The sequence below is a fragment of the Rhinolophus hipposideros genome, assembly GCF_964194185.1.
Source record: "Rhinolophus hipposideros genome assembly, chromosome: 20".
NCBI lineage: Eukaryota > Metazoa > Chordata > Mammalia > Chiroptera > Rhinolophidae > Rhinolophus > Rhinolophus hipposideros.
The window spans coordinates 26,934,737-26,955,059 of NC_138066.1; the positions used below are offsets into that span (position 1 = coordinate 26,934,737).

General features: G+C 41.6%; 1 protein-coding gene across 3 annotated transcripts in view; it reads right to left on the reverse strand.

The window, feature by feature from the left end:
- Positions 1-20,323, reverse strand: part of AKAP1 (A-kinase anchoring protein 1) — a 56,544-nt gene that overhangs the window by 32,897 nt on the left and 3,324 nt on the right. The window contains exon 1 of one of the 3 annotated variants that reach the window (XM_081029248.1): positions 15,130-15,292. The exons of the other annotated variants lie outside the window; for them this stretch is intronic. The gene's annotated coding sequence lies outside the window, so the exon portion shown is untranslated. Of the gene's footprint in view, positions 1-15,129; positions 15,293-20,323 lie in introns of those variants that run through there. 3 annotated transcript variants of the gene reach the window in all.

The window sequence follows — 20,323 nt, forward strand, 5'->3', positions numbered from 1 at the left end:
GTTTGAAAAGGCCTAAGGAGAAATGGAAACAAACCTACTGTATGAGAAGGAGATGGTCCTGCAAATTGTATACGGGAATAATGGTTGGGGAGTGTGCCCAGTAAAGGCAACGACACAGGCGAAAGCTGGAAACAACTTCTGGTATACTGAAAGATCAGTGTGGATGGAATATGAAAGGGAGGGAGGGCTGGGAAAAAGGGTTGGAGAAGTAAAGGGAGAAGGGTTGAGGTTTTTTTTTTTTTTTAATTTGTTTGTTTGTTTTGTTTTTGGGGGGAGAACTGGGCTGCCTTATAAACCACAGTAAAGTTTGGATTTTGTTCTACTCTGATCAGCCCCAAAGCTGGTCATGCTTCTACCTCAGGACCTTTGCACTTGCTATTCCCTCCAACTAAAATATTCTGCAGAGCTCACTTCCTTACCTCTTTCAAGTCTTTTGCTCAAAGTCACCTACTCAGTGAAACCTTCCCTGGAATCCCTCCCTATTTAAAATTATAAACACACACACTTTCCTACCCATCACACCTTCTTTATTTTTCTTCATAGCACTTACCACTATCTGCATACTATATACATTTATTTCATGACAGGAGGCATTATTGAGTACATGGCACATAGACGGCACTCAGTAAAAATGTGTTTGGTGAATAAATGGGAAGCCATTCCAGAGGGTTAAGTAAAGATTGTAACACAATATAATTTCTGTTTTTAAAAGGGAGCTATAGCTACTACGGAAAGAACGGATTTGAGGAAGACCAGCATAGAAGCAGGGAGACCAGTTGGAAGGCTGTTGCGGTGGTCCAGGTGAGAAATGACACTGGCCTGAGCTAAGAGTCATGACAGTAGGTATGAAGAGACTGCTTTGAACTCAAGATATATTTTGGAAGTAGTAGCAACAAGACTCTCATGTTGGGGGTACGGAAAATGGTACAATGAGCGATACTTCCTCTGACTTGAGTTACAGTGTGAAATGGGGTGCAATTTATTGAGATGAGGGCTAACTGATAGAGAATCATTAGTTTCATTTTGGACCCATTGTGTTTGCACTGTTTTGTAACATCCAAATGCAAATAGTAATTAAGATGAATGTGCAAGACTAGAGCTCAGAGGATTGGTCTGAGTGAGAAATACAAATACGTATTGAAAATCATGTAAAAGTGGATATTTTAAAGAAAATGTCCCGATGTTGGTGGAGTTAAGAAATGTCTATGAGGAAGAAACTGAGAAAATGATGGGGGAGAAGGGGTAAGCCCTGGAAGCATCAGTAGGAAAAAATGGGGAGCGGGAGGGTTAGAAGAAAGAGGTAGATGAGGCTATGAGTATGGTTATGAGAAGGAGGGACAAGAAAAGGGGACAAATGAGATCGGTATGACAGTCATATCCCATGAGCTGGCACGTGGGCAAAGCCTGCCAGGATAAAAAGAATGAGGGAAGAACAAAGGAGTGGGATAACTGGAATACTAGGGAAAGTACAAGCCACAAATCAGAGAAAAAGGTGAGAACAGGATTAATTGTAATCACCACTGAAGATCAACCCAGCAGCTGTGGCTGAAGAGGTGGCCACAGGTCAGGGCAGTTCAGAGGTCACAGTGTGTCCCTCGTATAAGATTAAAAGGTGGAGGAATGAGAAGGGAGGTGAGGATGGAAGGTAATCCTATGAAGTTGGCCTTGAGGAAAATAAGGTTACATTATTAGAAAGACTTAAACTTGAACATCAACTCCAGATGGGCAAAGGTCTGTTTAAAGGCAAGGATTTTAACCTAGGTTATATAAAACGGCTTCAAAGACATCCACGAACCCCCTGAAATTGCTCACATGGTTTTATAAGGATGGCATTTTTCTGTGGAAATAGTTATGGAGAGCTCCTCTCAGATTCTCTAATCCTGACATTAGAAAAAAAAAAAAGAATCTGTTTAATAGAACAAGACAGAAGGTAACACTGTATCTAAAAAAGGAGTATATCATCCAGAAGGAGGAGGTGAAAAATAAAGCACCCAAAGATGAGGGGGAAAAAAAACAGGAAGGAAAAGTGGGCAGTGCCCACCTAAGGGAGAAGGCACCCAATCCAATCTAATGAGTGGAAGAAGCTGCTCTCTCTGATGAATGGAAATCGTCAGATCAGAACCTGATGCTATTATTCCTTTAGATCCTATAACTCATGCCTTTCATCCTGACTCCTTTGCCACCAAGCAACCTGATAATTCTTTCTAAGGAGAGAAGTCGTGATTGGACCTATGGAAGGCAATGGTCCATCTGACAGGTTGATGTTTGTCATTGTAAATTACATCAGTGGCCCTCTTGTTTTCTACATCGTCCCTGTTTCCCCGAAAATAAGACCTAGTCAGACAATCAGCTCTAATGCATCTATTGGAGGAAAAATTAATATAACACCGGGTCTTATATCATATAAGACCCGATCTTATAGTAAAATAAGACCGGGTCTTATATTAATTTTTGCTCCAAAAGACGCATTAGAGATGATTGTCCTGCTAAGTCTCATTTTTGGGGAAACACAGTTGTACATCTTGTGAACATTTTTGTCAGCTTTCAATTCTGGCACCCGGACATGATGAAGTTGCTGAACCTGTCATAAAGCTGAGGGAGGGCTTGTTATAGGACCACGGGGAATTTCATCAGAACACCATCTTGTGAGGATCTTTTAAAAGAAATTCAGCCAGTTGTTTTTTGGCAGCACCTGCAAGGGGCACATATTTGAGAAAGTTTCTGCCTTTCCTACTGGAAACATCTACAGAAGGAATTTTTTTAGTGCTAACAAATAGGAGCAAATAATGAAGGAGTGTCTTTACTCCTTTAGTTTAACTGAATAAACAGGTGAAACTAAACCCCGCTCCCTCTCCACTACATTTCCTAGTCTCTTCAACTGAAGAAGCATTGGGTGATGCCCCAGGACCACGTGTGTCTGCAGGGAAGAGTAAGTGATCTACTCCTACAGAAATCTATGGAAAGAGGTAGGGAATAAGAACACTAGCAGCTACTACTTCATGAGCGCTTAATGCCCAGCACTGTGCAAAGTACTTTCTCCTAACCCTCCCCCAACCTCGAAAGCTAGAGACTCTTGTTATATTGTATTTCCGTTTTATGGCCCTTAGTCACACAGCAGCAGAGGCAAGATTTTAACCCAAGAAATCTGATACGGAGCCCATGGATTCACCAACTCACTAAACGGCTGCTAGAGACAGACCTAGAGATCCAGGGAGCAGTTTTATGCAGGAACACCTGCTATTAATTGAATTGTGTGCCCCTGCCCCCCCCCCAAAAAGATACGTTGAATTCACCGCAGCAGTACCTCAGCATGTGACCTTATTTGGAAATAGGACTGTTGCAGATGCAGGTAGTGAAGTTGAGGTCGTACTGCAGTAGATTGGACCCTAATATACAGTATGACTAGTGTCCTTACAAGAAGATGGCCATGTAAAGACAAAAAAGCACAGGCACGATACCATGTGAAGACCATGGATTGGCTTTATGCATCTATACGCCAAGGAATGCCAAAATTCCTAACAAACCACCAGAAGCGAGGAAGAGGCAAGAAAGGATTCCCCTACCCTTTTCAGAGGGAGCAGGGCCCTGCTGACACGTTGATGTTGGACTTCCCTCCAGAACTGTAAGAGTTCTGTTGTGTTAAGCCACCCAGTTTGTGGTGCTTTGTTCCAGAAGCCCTAAAAGGGAACGTGAGGTCATTTAGCTTGTGAGGAAAAGAAGCTGTTTATTTCCTCCCCTCTGGAACCCAGAAGCCATGGCTTCCCAAAGCAGAGGCCCCAGCCAGTGGCTCTGATGAGGGGGTCTCAGAGGGGCACTGCCCACGCTTGAGCACCATCACTATCGTGCATTTCTTGGGAAGTTTCCAGCCCTATACTGTATTTAAGATCTTAATTCTGGGTCTGTTCGGTGGGTGGCTGGAAGGAATATGACTAACCACTTCCCAGAACCCACTCTCCTCTTACCAGCTTCTTCCAATGGCAGTTCCGTTTGGAGGTGGAGTCTAAGAAACTCTGCAAACTACTTCAGGCAGGGTGAAGTTCTAACCAAAACCAATTTAGGTTCTTCTACTATAACCACACTCACGCATGTAGAGCAGCAATTAAACCATCAGAAATTTTTACCTACCTCATTTTATATCATGGGAGTATCTCTTTCTGTGCCAACGGTTGGGATCTTCCCAGGAGGCCACCTGACCATGTTGGGGGCCTGTGTATGGATGTTTGAATTGCTTGGACTCTATAAGAAAACTTCAGTGAGGTTCATAATCTGTCGTGCAGTGTTTATTCTGTTAGTTTAGATACCTTTCTGTGCACCACTGCAGCTGGAATGGTCTGAGACAGCAAGATCCAGAAATCTCAAATAACTGCAAGGAGACAGGAACTTCCCTGGGAATGAGACATTTTGCAAGCTGACCCACCTCTAGGAGTGATGGAGCAGAGCACATAGCAATATGGGAGCTCAGACACTGCACCCAAATCTTCCATTGTCCCCAACCTCCACACACCCTTTGTCATTTCTCTGGAACCATTTTCTTCCGCTATCCATTCTAAAACATGGCAAGTTGCTTAGTAACCTCTTTCTTCTGTATGATCAGGCATTCCAGGTTCCCACCGACTAATGTGTTCTACCCAGGACTGCCACTAGCTGACACAGTGGCCTTGTGCAAATTAGGCAACAGGTGTCCCTTCCCCTAGACAGAGCTCTGTGCCAGGCTTCATGTGAGCAGAATGCAACAGCACAGCCTGGATTTCAGCCCCTACTTGCCCTTGGGCTGGATGCCGTCATGCAGGACATGACCTGCACAAACTTCCATGACATTCCTGCCGTTGGGAATGAGCCCTAACAGAGCTAGTGCTGTCTACCATGACCCAGTCAGCCAAACAGACCTCTGGGGGGTTTGTGCATGACACTGCAATGGCTTCATTCATTTAAGTGCTTGCCACAGCCTAGAGTATTGCCTTGCTCAGCACTGGTATTTAAAAATACACTTGTAACCTTAAGTTAACTTAACCTAGCGTCTGAGTTTTCTCATTTGTAAAATGACGATAGTAATAGGACCTATTCATGGGGTGGTTGTGAAGATTTAAATGAGATAATCCATATAAGATACTTGGCATGGTGCTGAGCCCGAGAATGAAAAACTGTCATTCCATTTCAAATGCTTTCATCAATCAATCAAGAGCAAGTCCAGATTCATTCAACAAATATGTATTAACAGCTATTTTGTGCCAGGCCTTGTGTAAGGCGCTGTGGTTACCAAGGTGACAGCCCCAGTCTGGTAGGGAAGGCAGATACGAGCATAGGTAAAGGCTGTATGCAGCGGGCTCAGTGCTATGACAGAAGTAAGTACAGAGATGAGATGAGAAGTGGTAAATGTGAGGCGTTCCATTCTGCTTGTGTTCCAGTTAGGGAAGTGTGCGTGTAGCACTGGTTCGCTTTCTGCATTTGACATTCACCAAAATAAAATGTATTGCTTTGGTTATTTTATTGTTGCATACCAAACCACCCCAAAACTGAAATGGCTTAAAATAATCACTGATTATTAGCTTATCAGGATGTTTTGTTTGCGCTCATATGTTGTTAGTTGGGTGACTTGACTGAGGTTGGAGGATCCAAGATGGCGTCACTCACATGTCTAGTGTCTCAGCTTCAATGGCCAGAACAGCTAGGCTGGCCAGGCATTTATTTCTCTCTCCTCATGGCCTCCAGCAAGGAAGCTGGACCTCTCTACATAGACCCAGACCTAGGCAGGATCACACATGCTGCATTCTCTTGGTCAAAAGAAGTCACCAGGTCAACCCAGATTCAAGGAAAGCATTCATTAGTCTCCACTTTTAGGTGAGAGAAGAGGTAGAGAATTGTGGGTATGTTTAACCTATCACATCTATTACATCATGTTCCATTTTACAGCCAATTTATGACTTAGGAGGTATCTAACTGGTGAGATGCTGTGGCTGCTTCAGATATCAGTGCTGCGACATGCAGTGTGGTACAGCAGTCGTAAAACACGGGCTTCAAATCCTCATTTCAGTACTAACTCGCTATATGACCCTCGGCAAGTTATTAAACCTCTCTTCCCACCCTTTCCTCCTCTGTAACATGAGGGGCAGTAAGATCTAACTTGCCAAGGTTATTCTGAGAATTAGAGAAAATGCAAGGACAGTGCTGGCTCATGGTAGGTGAGAGAGCTGAGAAGTGCTCTAACACTGTTGTTGGTATCAGGTTTTCTGCCTTTCTTCTTAAGTAAGGTAATGTGACTGGCACATTTGGAGGCATTGTTTTCATCTGTCATGGGATCTCCCAGCAGACCTCTAGTATCGCCTGCCCCTCCCTGAAAACCTCAGCAATTATTGCCATGGAGTAGGGGCATAGCTTTGCAAATTTGTTCAACCTTTTGGAAGACAATTGAGTAATCATTAACAACAGTCATAAAAAAACGTTCATATCCTTTGACCCAGATTTCCAGATATAAAAAAAAAAAACAGATTTCCAGAAAATTATCCCCATGGAATTGATTCAAAAGAAAGGCAAAATCCATATATATTAAGTTTTGCATTGCCATTTTCTCTAGAGCAACTAAAAATAGAGAAACAGCTTAAATGTCCAATAGTACTGGAATGGTGGACTAAATTATGATGCAAATAAATACTTGCTGGAATATTATATAATTCCTAAGATGACAATTATTATCACCCTGTGGTAGCATGGAAATTTTTAAAAATAAAATGCTCAGTGACAAATTCAGAACTCAAAGATTTTTCTTCATGGACAAAGATTAGAGCCAGACATGGGGAAAAAAACAAACAAACAAGAAAACATTTGTTGGTCTTTGGAAAGTGCGTTTGGAATTAATTTATTTTTAAAAAATATTGTTTGTTATTTTAAATCAAAATCAGGAGAAAAATTTAGGTATTTAGGTAAGGCTATATGGAAAAAATGGTTTATTAAAAAGGAAAGGCCACATAATAAATGCCAGAGAATAAATTGCAGAGCTTTTAAAAATACAAGTACTTAACCTTCTCCCTGGAGATTCTAATTCAGAGGGTCCCAGATAAGGCCCAGTTTTTTATATTTTTTCAGAGTTCCACAAATGATTTTGATGTACAGCAGGGTGAGACCCACTGAGACAGACATTCATCATTATCTTTTCAAACATAAATCTCATAAACATTCTGTCTGATCAGAAATAGCAATACAAAGAAAACTTACATAATTAGAACTTTTTATTCCTAATAAAATATGTTCCTACTGGTGGGCCTCTTCCATTTCCATATATTTAGTTGTACTCTAATTATTTGTAGTTTGTGTACATAATCCAGAATACAGAACAGACAGCTTTTGATGAATCTGTGGTTTTGTGAAATCTAAGGGAAGAAACAAGGCATAAGAGCTGATGGCCTGGGGTTTCACAGAAGAATAATAGGAGCAAAAAATAAAACCTCATCTCCATATCAGTCAAAAGATATTGACAGAATTTCAAGGACAATCTCCCGCTGTGACCAGCTGTGGCCTTTGCCTGAGGACAGAAGTAGTGGGTAGTCTCATGAGATTTAATATGCATATTTTTCTTTCTTTTATAATGCTGGCATTAATTGTAGGAAGTTATTGTTAAAGACTGAAGAGTAGAAACCGAAAAAGCCAAATAGAGTCTTGTTCTACCTAGCTTAGCTTCCATAGAGTATAAAGAAAGAGACAGTAGTTTAGTTTCTTTGAGAAGATCCTGGAGTTAACTAGTTTTCATGATGACTATGTTTCCTAAAGCCATCATTTCCCAAAGTATGCTCTTTGTAAAAAGTAGTTCCTCAGAAGGCTAGATGGTATTGCTTGAAAAAGGGTTCCACGATGTCGAATCACTATATCATACACCTGAAATTAATATAACTAATATACTATTATATATCATATACCAACTATACTTAAGTAAAAATATGTAAATAAACCTAAAAAAGTTTCCATGATGAAATAAGTTTGAATGCAGGATTTAACCAAGTTAGAGAGGTTTCTTTGCAGAACTTCTTAGGACCTTTGTGAGTCTCCAAGGAAAGAATATGAGATGTAAAAATCTTCTCTTGTTGATGAAACATACTTTACAAAACATTGCCATATACCATACGATTTCTAGGGAGAGCTAAATAAATGTTAGTTGTAAAACATATAAAATTAATACAGGGTATTATGGTGCTAGGTTTCCATGACTTAATTTGGATTTTTCACCTAAGGAAAATATATTTTCATGTGAAAATTAGGAGATAAGATATAGAAATTTCAAGAACCTCTCTGGCAAACCCTTAGAATTAATGAGAAAGTTCACTAAAGTTTCTGGACATATGATCCTTTAAAAAAATTGCTTTCCTGTACACCAATAGCAAACAATTACAACATTTAATTTAAAAAATAGCATTTATAATAGGACCAAAATCTACATTCTATCTAGGAAGAAATCTAATAAACTATGGTCAAAACTTCTATGGAGAAAACTTAGAGTCTTTATTGAAAGTCGTAAAAGAATTCCTGAACAAATGGAGAGAGCATATACCATGTTTGTGGTTGGGGAGACTCAATGTGGTAAAGACAGAACACTTACCATCTTTCAGTTTCTTTGCATCCTAATTAAGACATATTTCTCTTCTCGCCCTTTTATTCTCGTTTCTTATAATGTCCAAAAACAAAGAAAATATCAGCTCTTTCATTGTCAGAATGTCTTCTGCCTGTTTTAGCAAGCCTCTAGTGAGTCATGTTTTAGCAGTCCATCTAAAGATGCCCGATAACATTCTGGTAGTTATTTGTAAGGTTTCCAGTATAGTGCAAAACGGGTTTAAAGCGTATCAGTATAATACCAGATTCTATGAGCGGCCTACCCAATTTATTTGTCTTCCAAACACTAGATATATCTTTGGATATCTTAACTAGAAGGGGTTTTACTTGTGCTCAAAATTGCCCAGTTTAATTTATTAAATGGGGTGCAGTAGATGTAAATGAAGGTAGCTCCCTGGCTCACAACAATACTCCCAGTGGCCACATTTGTGCTACATTTCCTCTGATAATAGACTCAACCCCAAGACACAGAGGTGGGCAAGTCATACAGGCTGGGTCAATTATGCCTCATTCCTCTTGCCTGTAATTGGACCATGAGGTGGACAGACAACCCAGGCTGGGTTGATTAATCTTTCCCGATGGAGGAAAGAATAAAGCTAACAGGAAAAGAACAGAAGAGATAAGAAACTGAGTTTTTAAACCTCTGGCTCCAATTACCCCGGCACTTTCATGGATTGAAGATAAGCGCCAATACCCTTTTTTCCTTAATTTAGTTTGGTGTGGCTTTCTGTCTCTTGCAACCAAAGAATCTTCACAATAAGTAAGCCGGTGGAAGCTTCAGTGCTCCGATTTCTCTAGAATCTACACAGGATGCTAGTAATACATGCAGTCCGAGGTTATTCAGGAAAGCAGGAATGCTACAAGTTATGGGATAGGGAATTTATTACCGGAAGGAGAACTTACACCAAGGTGGGAGGAACTGGCTGTGCCTCTGGGTAGCTATGGTCTTTGTGGTTTACTGTCAAGCACCTGGCTGTGAGTCGGGGTCCACTGTCAGTCAACAGGGTCAGCATTTGGTAAGGAGCGATCGGAAGCAGAGGAGAACGACGACCAGCTGGAAACCAGACACCTCTGCATTTATCTGTAACTGCCTCTGACCTCTACAACCTTCAGAGGGTATTTCACCTCCACTTTACAAACTCATGCACATTCCCCTTTCAGCCAGCGCCTACCTGGAGCCATATAGAGAAGAGGATTCTGGGAAATGTAGATTCCAACTTATTCAAATGGGCATAGCGCAAATTGTCCTAACTTTTACCCTGGCAGCCACACATTGAGAACTTCAGGTGGAGGTTCTCCAGTAAAGAAGGGGAACTTGACTTGACCAGGGGTTCTGCAACAGTCTGATCCTGAACCTCCAGTTACTCTTCTCATAGGGCAATTTTTCTCACACCTTCTAGGTCCCTAGCTGTGCAGCCCTCTTCACTGTACCTGAGAGCCTTTGATCCTCCTCCCAAATCCATAGGCTCAGACCTGTCACAATTTTTAGGACCAATTCTAACTTTAGAAAAGGAAGATTAAGGATGTTTAATTTGCTGCTCAGGGACACAGCACAAAGTTCAGTTTGCTCTGAAATCAGCTTTGACTTCTTGCCCCTTCTGTCCTAAGTTCTGTTGTCTGGCTTCTGCCTTGCTCCTGGAGCCCCAAATGCCCTTTTGATTATCTGCTGAGCGTTCCCTCCGAACCTCTCAGAGCTAAGTCCCTGCTTTGCTTTGGCCCTACCCACGCCCCACCCAGGTTCGTCCTGTGAACTCCAGATGGACGCAGCCGTTGCTACCTGCAAACATGCTTTCCTGATACCAGCTCCTACAAGTTTCATTTCCAGTTGCAGCAAACCCATGACAGGCTTGAGCAATACCCTTCCGAGCCATTTTGAACCCTTAATTGTTTGTACAGGTGACTATTCTCCAGAATCAAAGGGTCACCTGCTTGTTGTGCATAGCCTCATGTCATACTCCCTTCCTTTTCCACTTTCACGAAAACATCACTCTCCTTGATGACCAGTTTTTGTGCCATACCCAGACAGCGTTTTCAGTGTTTTGGAGTATTTTTTGTATAGAGTTGAACTGGACCTGTTCATCCCTTTGAGCCCAGCACAGCTGAGTTTGACATTTAGTTATACTACATTTTCTGACTGAGTTTCTCTTTAGCTTAATGCCAGCATCAGCAGCAGACTGTTTTTTTCCCAAAGAAAAAAAAAACATTGTGGTTATTGTTATTTGTTAATTACCTATGAAAAGATTCTGCATACACAGCCATGAGCAAAGAACCACAGACTCACAGGGAGATGGAATACCGGTCATTCATTCAACTAGTTCCCACACACTCAGGTGTTTAAGATGTTTGTCCTGGCAAAATGACAGGTGACTGCATGTCATGTATCTTTGAGATCACTCAGAAGTATTTTAAGTGGTGACTGGCATCCAACAATGCCAAGGGAGATAATTTATTACCTGTTCTGTTGCTACCCTCTATCCATCTCTTGTCATTTCAGATGACCCTCATGCCTCTTATTTTACTAAACAATTGCTTATCCTCAGATTCTGTGTTCTGCCTGCCAAACTGGACAACCTCCCAGCACCCACACCTGTGAGCTACCATCCCAAGGCATGCATACCCTAGGTGGGTGGGTCCAATGCCAGGTCCTCACCCCTTCCAGGACACCTCGTGTCTTCAATGCTCTGGGTCAGGTTGGCTAGGATGACCGCCATCGCCAATGACAAATCGAGCACTGACTATACTGACTCATGGAAATAGTGTAAAACACCTCTGCTTGCTCCAGGCACATATACCAGGAGAAAAATAAAGGCATCTGTGAGATGTCTTGGATTATTAAATCACCTCACGAGTCATCCTAAACTCTAACAAGTTGAGCAAGATTATCATTTGACCACATTATAGCCATCAAATTAGACTATGGTTCAAATATGTGACCCAATGGTACTTTCATGCAGTCTCTAAGTCGCTGGACTCCTGTGTCATCATGGTATAAAGTACATCTGAGTCCCTTTCATAGAAGTTGAAGCAGCACGCTTTTATTGTTCTAGGGGATTATAGATTTTATAACCTTTTCTCTTAGGATGTATCTTGGCCACATCTCTGACTTATTTAGCACTGAGTATGTGGTCAGGAGCCCACTGTCCCACTTTAATAGTATTCCTTTGAGAAAATGAAGTATATATTTATTTTTCATTCAATAAATATTTTAATTATTAAATGATCCACTCTACCACTGAGAGTGTCATGAGAATTCTGCCTCTGATTTGTGCACTGAGGGGGTATGTGTATGTAGCAGATAGTGAGGGAGGGGATGGCGTGGAATGGATATGATCCTTGGAGAAGCTCTGTTCTAGGACTGATAACTGAGAAGTTTCCTAAATGGCAAAACAAACAGGGAGCCTGCTGGTTGACATGACCTTGAGCCAGGTTTCCCGCCAAAGATTCAACACCTTTAGCTTCCCCTACTTTTCTTCCTATGGAATTTGAGCTCGTTCTTGCACTACTCTAGACAAAATGGATGCATTTCTTCTTTCTCTGACCCTACTGAGGCTATAGGCCCTGGTGTCTTTCCCCCGAATCCTCAGCCTCTTTAAGCACCCACGGTGGGCCAAATAATGCCCTCCCAAAGATGTCTACATCTTAATCCCCAGAACATACGAATATGCCATCCTACATGTTATAGGGGACTTGGCAGACATCATTAAATTAAGGATCTTGAGAAGGGGGGATTATTGAGATCCTGGATTATCTGTATGGACCCAAGATAATCACAGGGGTCCTTATGAGAGGGATGCAGGAGGGTTAGAGTCAGAGAAGGAGACATGACTATGGAAGCAGAGAGTGGAGTGATATGGTGCCATGAGCCAAGGAATGTGGGTAGCCTCAAGAATCGGGAAAAGACAAGACAACAGTTTCCCCAGATAGAAGACCAGTATCTTAGCCTAGTAAGACGCATTTTGGACTTCTGACTTTCAGAACTGTAAGAGAATAAGTCTGTGTTGTCTTATGCCATGAAATATGCGGTGACTTGTGACAGCAGCAATAGGAAACTAACACGATGACCCTGCAAACACGGGTAGCTATGGAGCAATTGAAATGTGGCTAGTCTGAATTGAGATGTGCTGCAAATATAAAACACACCAGATTTTAAGGACTTCCTTAATATGTGGGATACATTGGGTTAAATAAAATACATTGTGTGAATTGCGTTTACCTGTTTCTTTTCACATGTTTAAATGTAGCCACTAGAAAATTTAAAATGACATATATGACTTGCATTATGTTTCTATTGATCAGCACTGCTCTGGAGATTTGGATGGCTCTCACTACTACAGATTCTGCCACTACTGCGAAACCTGACTGGGTTGGCCCAGGCCTTCTGCTTCCATCTTATATGCCTCTGGTTCCTGTCGAGTACTCCAGGGTGACGCTGGAAGGGGACATGAACCTGCTGGCTTGGGCCCTGGTACCCCACCTTAAGTCTGTTCACACTTAAGTTGTGTGGGTTGGGTCCAGCTTTAAGAAAAAGAACACAAAATGAGGCATGGATCTTGGAACAATCTGTGTGAATGAGGGACCTTGAAGCGGAAGTTTCATTAGTCTCCTTAGCCTAATCTGCTGCTGCCCTGTCTCCCAAATCTCCCCTGGGGGGGCTCCTTTCTTCCAATCTTTAGTCTGCCAGGAATCCCACTCCCCATAGATCTCTCACGAGTTCCTAAGACAACATCCAAAGTGACAACCACAGCCTGTAACCCAGGCAAAAAGGACCCACCCCGGCTTTGAGCTTTGGAGGACCCCACGTATCATGAACACAATAGATAGGTACATTAAGGAATGGAAGGGTGCCCATCAGTTGACATTTGACACTCAGTGCTGGCATAGCACAATTCATAAACCTTAAGCATTAGTTCTCATGACTTACACTGTTCAGGTCCCCAGAAATTGCTCTGTTACATATCTAGCCCTATGTCCTTGAAACAAAGGGACTGAGTCCAAATGCCTTGAAGATTTTTCAGTTGTGCTACTGCTAACATAGAGTTAGACACTGCTTCAGCGTACAAGGAGGAGGAAGCACTTAAGAAAAAGACAAACCAATTAACTTGTCAAATCCTTCCTCTCGGCATGAATGCAATAGGTTCTTGCATAACAAGGTATCCTTTTCCAGTGATATATCCTTCTGGTGTTTGCAATGGTTGCAAGTGACAGCCCCAAAATATTTTTTCAACGTTAAATAATTAATATTCCTCTTAAACCGGTATCAGATGCAACAGTCACAAAACATATGAACTGGCAACTAAATGGAGAAATACAGTGGCAACTAGACGCACATTGAATGCTAGAATTATGAATTTTAATAAACATTTTAATAATATGTGTGGATTTTCCAAAAATTTAGATATAGCGTTCAGCTTTATTTAAATAATTGTGAAAATGTGTAGAAGTCAAGATCATCACAGAGAGAGATAATACAAATGTGGAGCTCAGAGACAAAAAAGGCTGAAAAAAAAGGAAATAGAAAGCAGTGTGCTTAAATTTCTAAAAACTGGAAACAATGAAAGTGAGCCGATTTCTCCTGCGCATGACCCACATAAAATTTGAAGACAGGACTTTCAAGTTCCTTATTTAATAAAGATTACATTACTAATCAAATGAAAATGAACAAATAAAAATCTCCCAACCCACATTTTAAAAACCTCAGATAAAATTCCTGCCAGTTTATAGTCTTCACTAAATGAAGACTTAATTGTGTATTAAAACAATGAGAACAACAAAGAATTATTCATAACAAAGTCATAACTCAGAAAGCCAAATGCAAGCTAAATTCAGGATGGCCTGTCAATTAGCATATGAAGACAACTGAATTTATAAAAGCTGCCGCTGAATGTGAAAACCAAAATCCTCTAAGATTTACGATGCTTATTGGATAGTGATCCTGAAAAATGGCTGTCACATCCTTCTGACAGTGTAAATAAGTCCCCAGAAAATGCAACCCAATTCAAATTAATGATTACAATTTTTCCACTGCACGAGCATGGCAGAAAATTTAGTATTTAATTTTACAGCAAAATTATCTTAGATGGAGAAAGACATTGTCGAAATGGATTTATATGTTTTTATATCCCAATCCCAAAGATAAATATTTTGTTACTGCTGTGACAGTTTTACAACCAATCCTGAGGACAGTTTGGGCCCATTAAGCTGTTTGTGTCTGGAAACATTTAGGTTCTTGACTAAAGTGAGACATCACTTACACACAAAAAATACATATGGAACTACCAGAATTCGTTTTGAAAAGACTAAATAAAGAGCAAAACAAAAATAATACTTGACAGAGAAAAATTATGTGCTCATACAATGTAGGGTGTTCTTATAAAATAATATTAGTGTCCAATTTTGAATCAAGCATGATGATACTTTTTGTTCTAATATACTGGTTTCCCCTGTGATTCTAGCAGATCCAACCCATTAGTGGAAGTTACAGTCAAGGATTCTGTATCCCAGCCTTCTCCGTGTTCTCCATGTATCAGTACTTACATACAGTTTGGTTGACACGGCTTGCCTCTCTCTGCAGGGGACCGTTGCTGGTCCACAGCCACTTGGGAGCACCCTCGTGTTAATTGAGACCTGTTTTTCCTCCTGACAGGTGGCTCAGTTCACAGCCAGCGGAGTTCAGTCAGAACCTTTCACTTTCACATCTAGCCAGAGCTGGGAACTGGGTGTGTCCTCCCAGACACTTGGCGGGAAGCTGGTTCCCAACGGTTAAGAATAAAACCGAGGCCACCCCTGCAGGGGGGATGGTTTTTAACAGCACAGTATCCCAACCTCCACGGAGGCAATGCCCATCAGATCAGCAGCAGTTGTTACTGTGGTTGAATTAATATTTCAAAGTTCCCCCTCATTTTCATCAAATTACCAGAGGGCCGCCCTGCATAACCCCCCTTTGTGAATATGAGTCACCCTCCCTTGGAACCAGAAAACAAAGGCAGCAAGTATAGGAAAGTTGCGTGCGAAAATGCTACTGGACAAAAACGGAGAAAGATGGGAAGGCACATTTGCTGAGTCACATGATCCTGTATTTTTGTTCGTCTTTTTTATTTTTTCAGGATTTCAATTCTTCTCTTTAATGCGCAGTGAGAACTTGGCGTCACTTAGAGGAAATCTGAAGGTACAATCTTAGATGGTAATCATTTTCTTCCAGTCAGTCATAGTTATCTCAACCAAATCTTATTTCAGTGATTTTTTTTTTAATAGCAACTCCATTTTACTGAGAAATTCCAAAGCATCTAATTTGGATTTTTCTTTTCTTCCTTTTTTCCTTCTTTTTCTTTTATCTTTTTAAAAGTTAGCAGACTTTATTTTTTTTAGAGGAGTTTTAGGTTCACAGAAAAATTGAGCAGAAAGTACAGAAAATTCCCATACACCCCTTCTCCCGCCTGTACACACTTTTCCCTATCATTAAGACCTTCCATTAGTGCGATGATATAGTAGTTACAATTAATGAATCAGTATTGATACATTATTATTAACTGAGGTCCATTGTTTACATTAAGCCTCACTTTTCACACAGTTCCATGGGTTTTGACAGATGCAGAATGTCATGTTCAGTATCAGACAGAACATGAGTAGTTTTACTGCCCTAAAAAACCCCTGTACTTCACTTATTCATTTTACTTCTTGCTCCTTTTTAGCCCCTGACAACCACTTATTTTTTTCACCTGGGATAGTATGTATTCCCTCTTCATATTATTCTGAAGCAAATGTCAGTTATTTTATCTATAAATGTTTTAGTATGCATCTCTGAGATAAGACTACCTTTAAAAAACATAACCACAATGCTATTATCATACAACATAAATAATAATTACTTAATATTATCAAATATCTGGTACAGAGCAGGTGCACAGCCAGCACACAGGTGGACATCCTGAAGGGCCATGGAAAGGGAGAACAATGGAGTGAGCCGATCAACAAACCTGTCCTTTCCCTGTACACAGTTATCTCTCCCTTTGCTAGATGCTGAGTACCCCCCCCCTGCATTACCAAATTTAAGACATAACAACAAAGGATGTTCAGTTGAATAGTTGGATTTGAATTTCAGATAATATTCAAATTTAACAAAGCGTCCAGTACTTTATTTGGCAACCCTACCTTCCCCATCCCCCATTCATACAGGTAGGATGCTCTAAAACATACCTCAGCTCCATGTGACCCTGCCTCAGGCACAGGTAGTCCCCATCCTCACCCCCCAAGTCTAGACACAGAACTGTCACCAACCAGGGGCATCTAGAGGGCTGGTAAGTCAGAAAGCAAAGCTCCATCTGACCAACGTGAAACAGAATAGAATGAGCTCAAAATCCCCAAAGAGACAGGACATTTCCCATTCCCCACCCCACCCATCCCCTCCCATTCCTCTCAGTGGACAGAGGCTGACTTCTGAATCCCTCTCATGTATTTCCAGCATGTCTGGCTTTGCAGAACCCAACCTAAAAGTCCCCTCTGCTTTTTTTCTTTTTCCTTTTTTCCCCACTCTGCTTTTTTGACAGGTTCTGAAAGTGAATAGGTTGAAGCCAAATGAATTTGAGGAACCCAGGAGTGAGCTTTCCCTGGCACTTTTGTGCAAAGTTGTTCTTTGCGTTGTAAGGATTTAACTGGCCGTTGTTATTGGCAGTTGTTACAGTGTGAATTGGGTTTCATTCTTCAGCAGCCCTTCCAGGAATAGAAAAAACCGCCAACTTGTTCAGACCCGTTGTGTCAGGCAATATGATGTCACCAAGCACTGTCTTACTCAGAATTTATTTTGGGGATAACACATATGAAGAACATATTGGTGAGCCAGGCTGCGAATCCAACTTTGTGGGAGGTTTGCAGAAGGCAAAAAGACCTATGCTCCTTGTGTTTCGGAAAAAGCTCTTTACCTGCCATCACAGGTGCCTGCACCTGGCAAATAACGACACGATTGTTTTCATTGTAATTGTATTTACTGTGACATATGTCATACATACAGAAGAGTAAATAAGACATATGTATACAGTTTAATGCGTCATTATAAATTGGACACCCATATAACCACCAACCACGTCTAGAAGAGCACTCAGCCCCCCTAGAAGCCCCTGTGTACCACCCCCCATCACGTAACCCTCCTCCTCCAGAGATGGCTATTATCTTAACTTGTGGAAATCATTTCCCTGCTTTTCTCTTTAGTGTTACTGCTATATATGTGCTGCTACACAAGCCCCTGTGTTTGAACTTCATGTAAATGGAATTACATTGTATATCTTCTTAGTGACTCTTCCTTCCCCACAGGGGCAGGAAGGACTAGCAATGTTCTTCCTAAGTTGTTCTTAGACTAGCAGTGTTTTCAGGCTTGTGGATTCAGGAGTATGTTGTCTTCACAAAAATATCCTGGCCTTGAAATCACACTGACCAGCCTTGGCCTCCTAGCTCAGCCACTTACTTCTTAACTGGGTAACTTGTCTTTTCCTCCTTTGTGAAATTCAAACCAATTATACCTCTGGACACAAGCACCTCAAGAGAAAGAAGTCATTCTGTTCTCAGCAGCTCAGAGGGCTTGATACCTGCTGAACCTTGAGTGAATAAAGGGGTTGTGGTGAGCTGATGCATGTAAGGACCCAATGCAATACTGATTCATAGCGAGTGTAGCTAAAGTCATTGTTATCAGCGTTGTTTATTTGAATAGGCATCTGCCTGTGGTAGGCAACCGCTACAATGACTGCCAAGGATCCCCACCTCCTGGTATTCCTGTACTTGTATGTCCCCTCAGAATGGACTACATTCATTGACTCACTTCTAATAGAATGAGACAGAGGGATAGGATGTCACTTGCAAGATTAGATTGTAAAAGGCCATGACTTCCACCTCGGCTCCTCTTTCTCACTGTTTCTTGTGTTGCTCACCCTGGGGGAAGTCAGCTGCCATGTCATGAGGTAGTCCTGTGGAGAGACCCATGTGACAAAGGACCAAGGACTGCCAAACACCACGTAAGGGAGCTTGGAAGTGTATTACCCCTCCAGCTGAGCCTTCAGATGAGACTGCAGCCCCAGCTACAGCTTGACTGCAACCTCACAAAAGACCTTCAGCCAGAGGCTCCCAGCTAAGCCATGCCTAGATTCTTGACCCACAGAAACTGTGAGATAATAAGTGTTGTCTTAAGCTACTACAATTTGGGACAATTTGCTATACAGCAGTGGATAACTGAAGCACTGTCTCTTCGATGAATGGAATGTTGGCAATTTTTAGAGCATGTGGCAGGCAAGGAGATACACTGTTCAGATCCCCATTTAAAGATGGACTCCTGCCCAGATACAAGGAGTACAGTTAACTAACAGCCTTTGGGGATCAGCCTAGCTTGCAAGCTGGCTGAGATCTTGCTTTTCTTGGAGTGCTCTCCCAACCCAATGGGTGAGCTGAGGTAGCGTTACAAGGACCTAGCCAGGAGCATCGCAGGACCCCTCTAATGGAGGGTCTTTCCTTCAGGACTCCATGTTGGGCTGGCAGAGACTTTGACAGGTATGCGTTGGGGGCTTGTCTGTCCATGAGTGTCACTCCCCAATAAACCTTTCCATTCTCAACCTCATCTTAACCTGTGCTTCCCAGATAACCCACTTTGTAATCAAGGACATCTGCTTCATACTGGAAGCCCAAGTCTTCTAGTCAGCTCAGACATATAAAGATTCTGCCCCTTGCTAGCTCTGTGCAAGTTATTTAACCCTTTTGAGACTTTTTCCCCCCTTATATGTAAAATGAATAATAAAAAATGTAGGGCTCAAATGGGATATTTAAAGAATGTATAACAGAATGCAAAGTACATTGTAAGTCCTAGGTAAAGGATAATTATTATCTTTCCACTGACTACATAACAACTAGCCACTATACATTTTTCATAAAGTTTTATTGGAAATTAGTTCAATACATTGTCTATTATATCTACAGTAGACTTTTGACATTCACGAGCACTATAGCGATTATATTTATGAAACCCCAAACTACCAAATGCCACCATAGCACATACTATCATCCAAAAAATAAAATACAACTCAAAATTCTACATGACTCTTTTAGATCCTTAACAGTTCTATAAATAAAGAACAAAAACTTTATAAAGCTGTTAAATTATGCCAAAGCAACTTGGTGAGTTGTTTCTTGTTTGCTTTGGACTTTATCACTTCAGAGGGCTCAGTCATCTCTGAATGCCACCCTTTTAATAAACCCAGACATCTGAAATTTAACATGTCCAAACCTGTTCCTCCCACAGTCTACCTCACTTTGATAAATAATTCCACACAGAAAACTGGAAGCCATCCATGGCACCTCTCTCTCTCTCTCATTCCCCACCTCCAATCCATTATGTTTTTTTCTATTTGTTCTCCCTTCAGACAATGCCCTAAATCCACCCACATCTTTCCATCTCCACTAGCACCCAGCCTCTTCTCTTTCAAGAGCCTCCTAACTGGCTTCCTCTTGCATTTAGCATAAAGACCGAACTCTTTATCAAGGCTTAGAGGCTCTATATGAGCTGGCCCCTGCCCCTCCTATAATCTCCCCTCCACTCCCCAATACTTTCTGCCATGTGTCAAGCATGCTCTCATCTTAGGACCATCCCTCAGGCACTTCCTATGTCTAGACCTCTCCTTGCCCACTCTTTGCAAGGCCAGCTGGGTTCCCAGACAGGCTCCTTCTCCTTCAGGGCTGAGCAGAAACAGCACCAGCT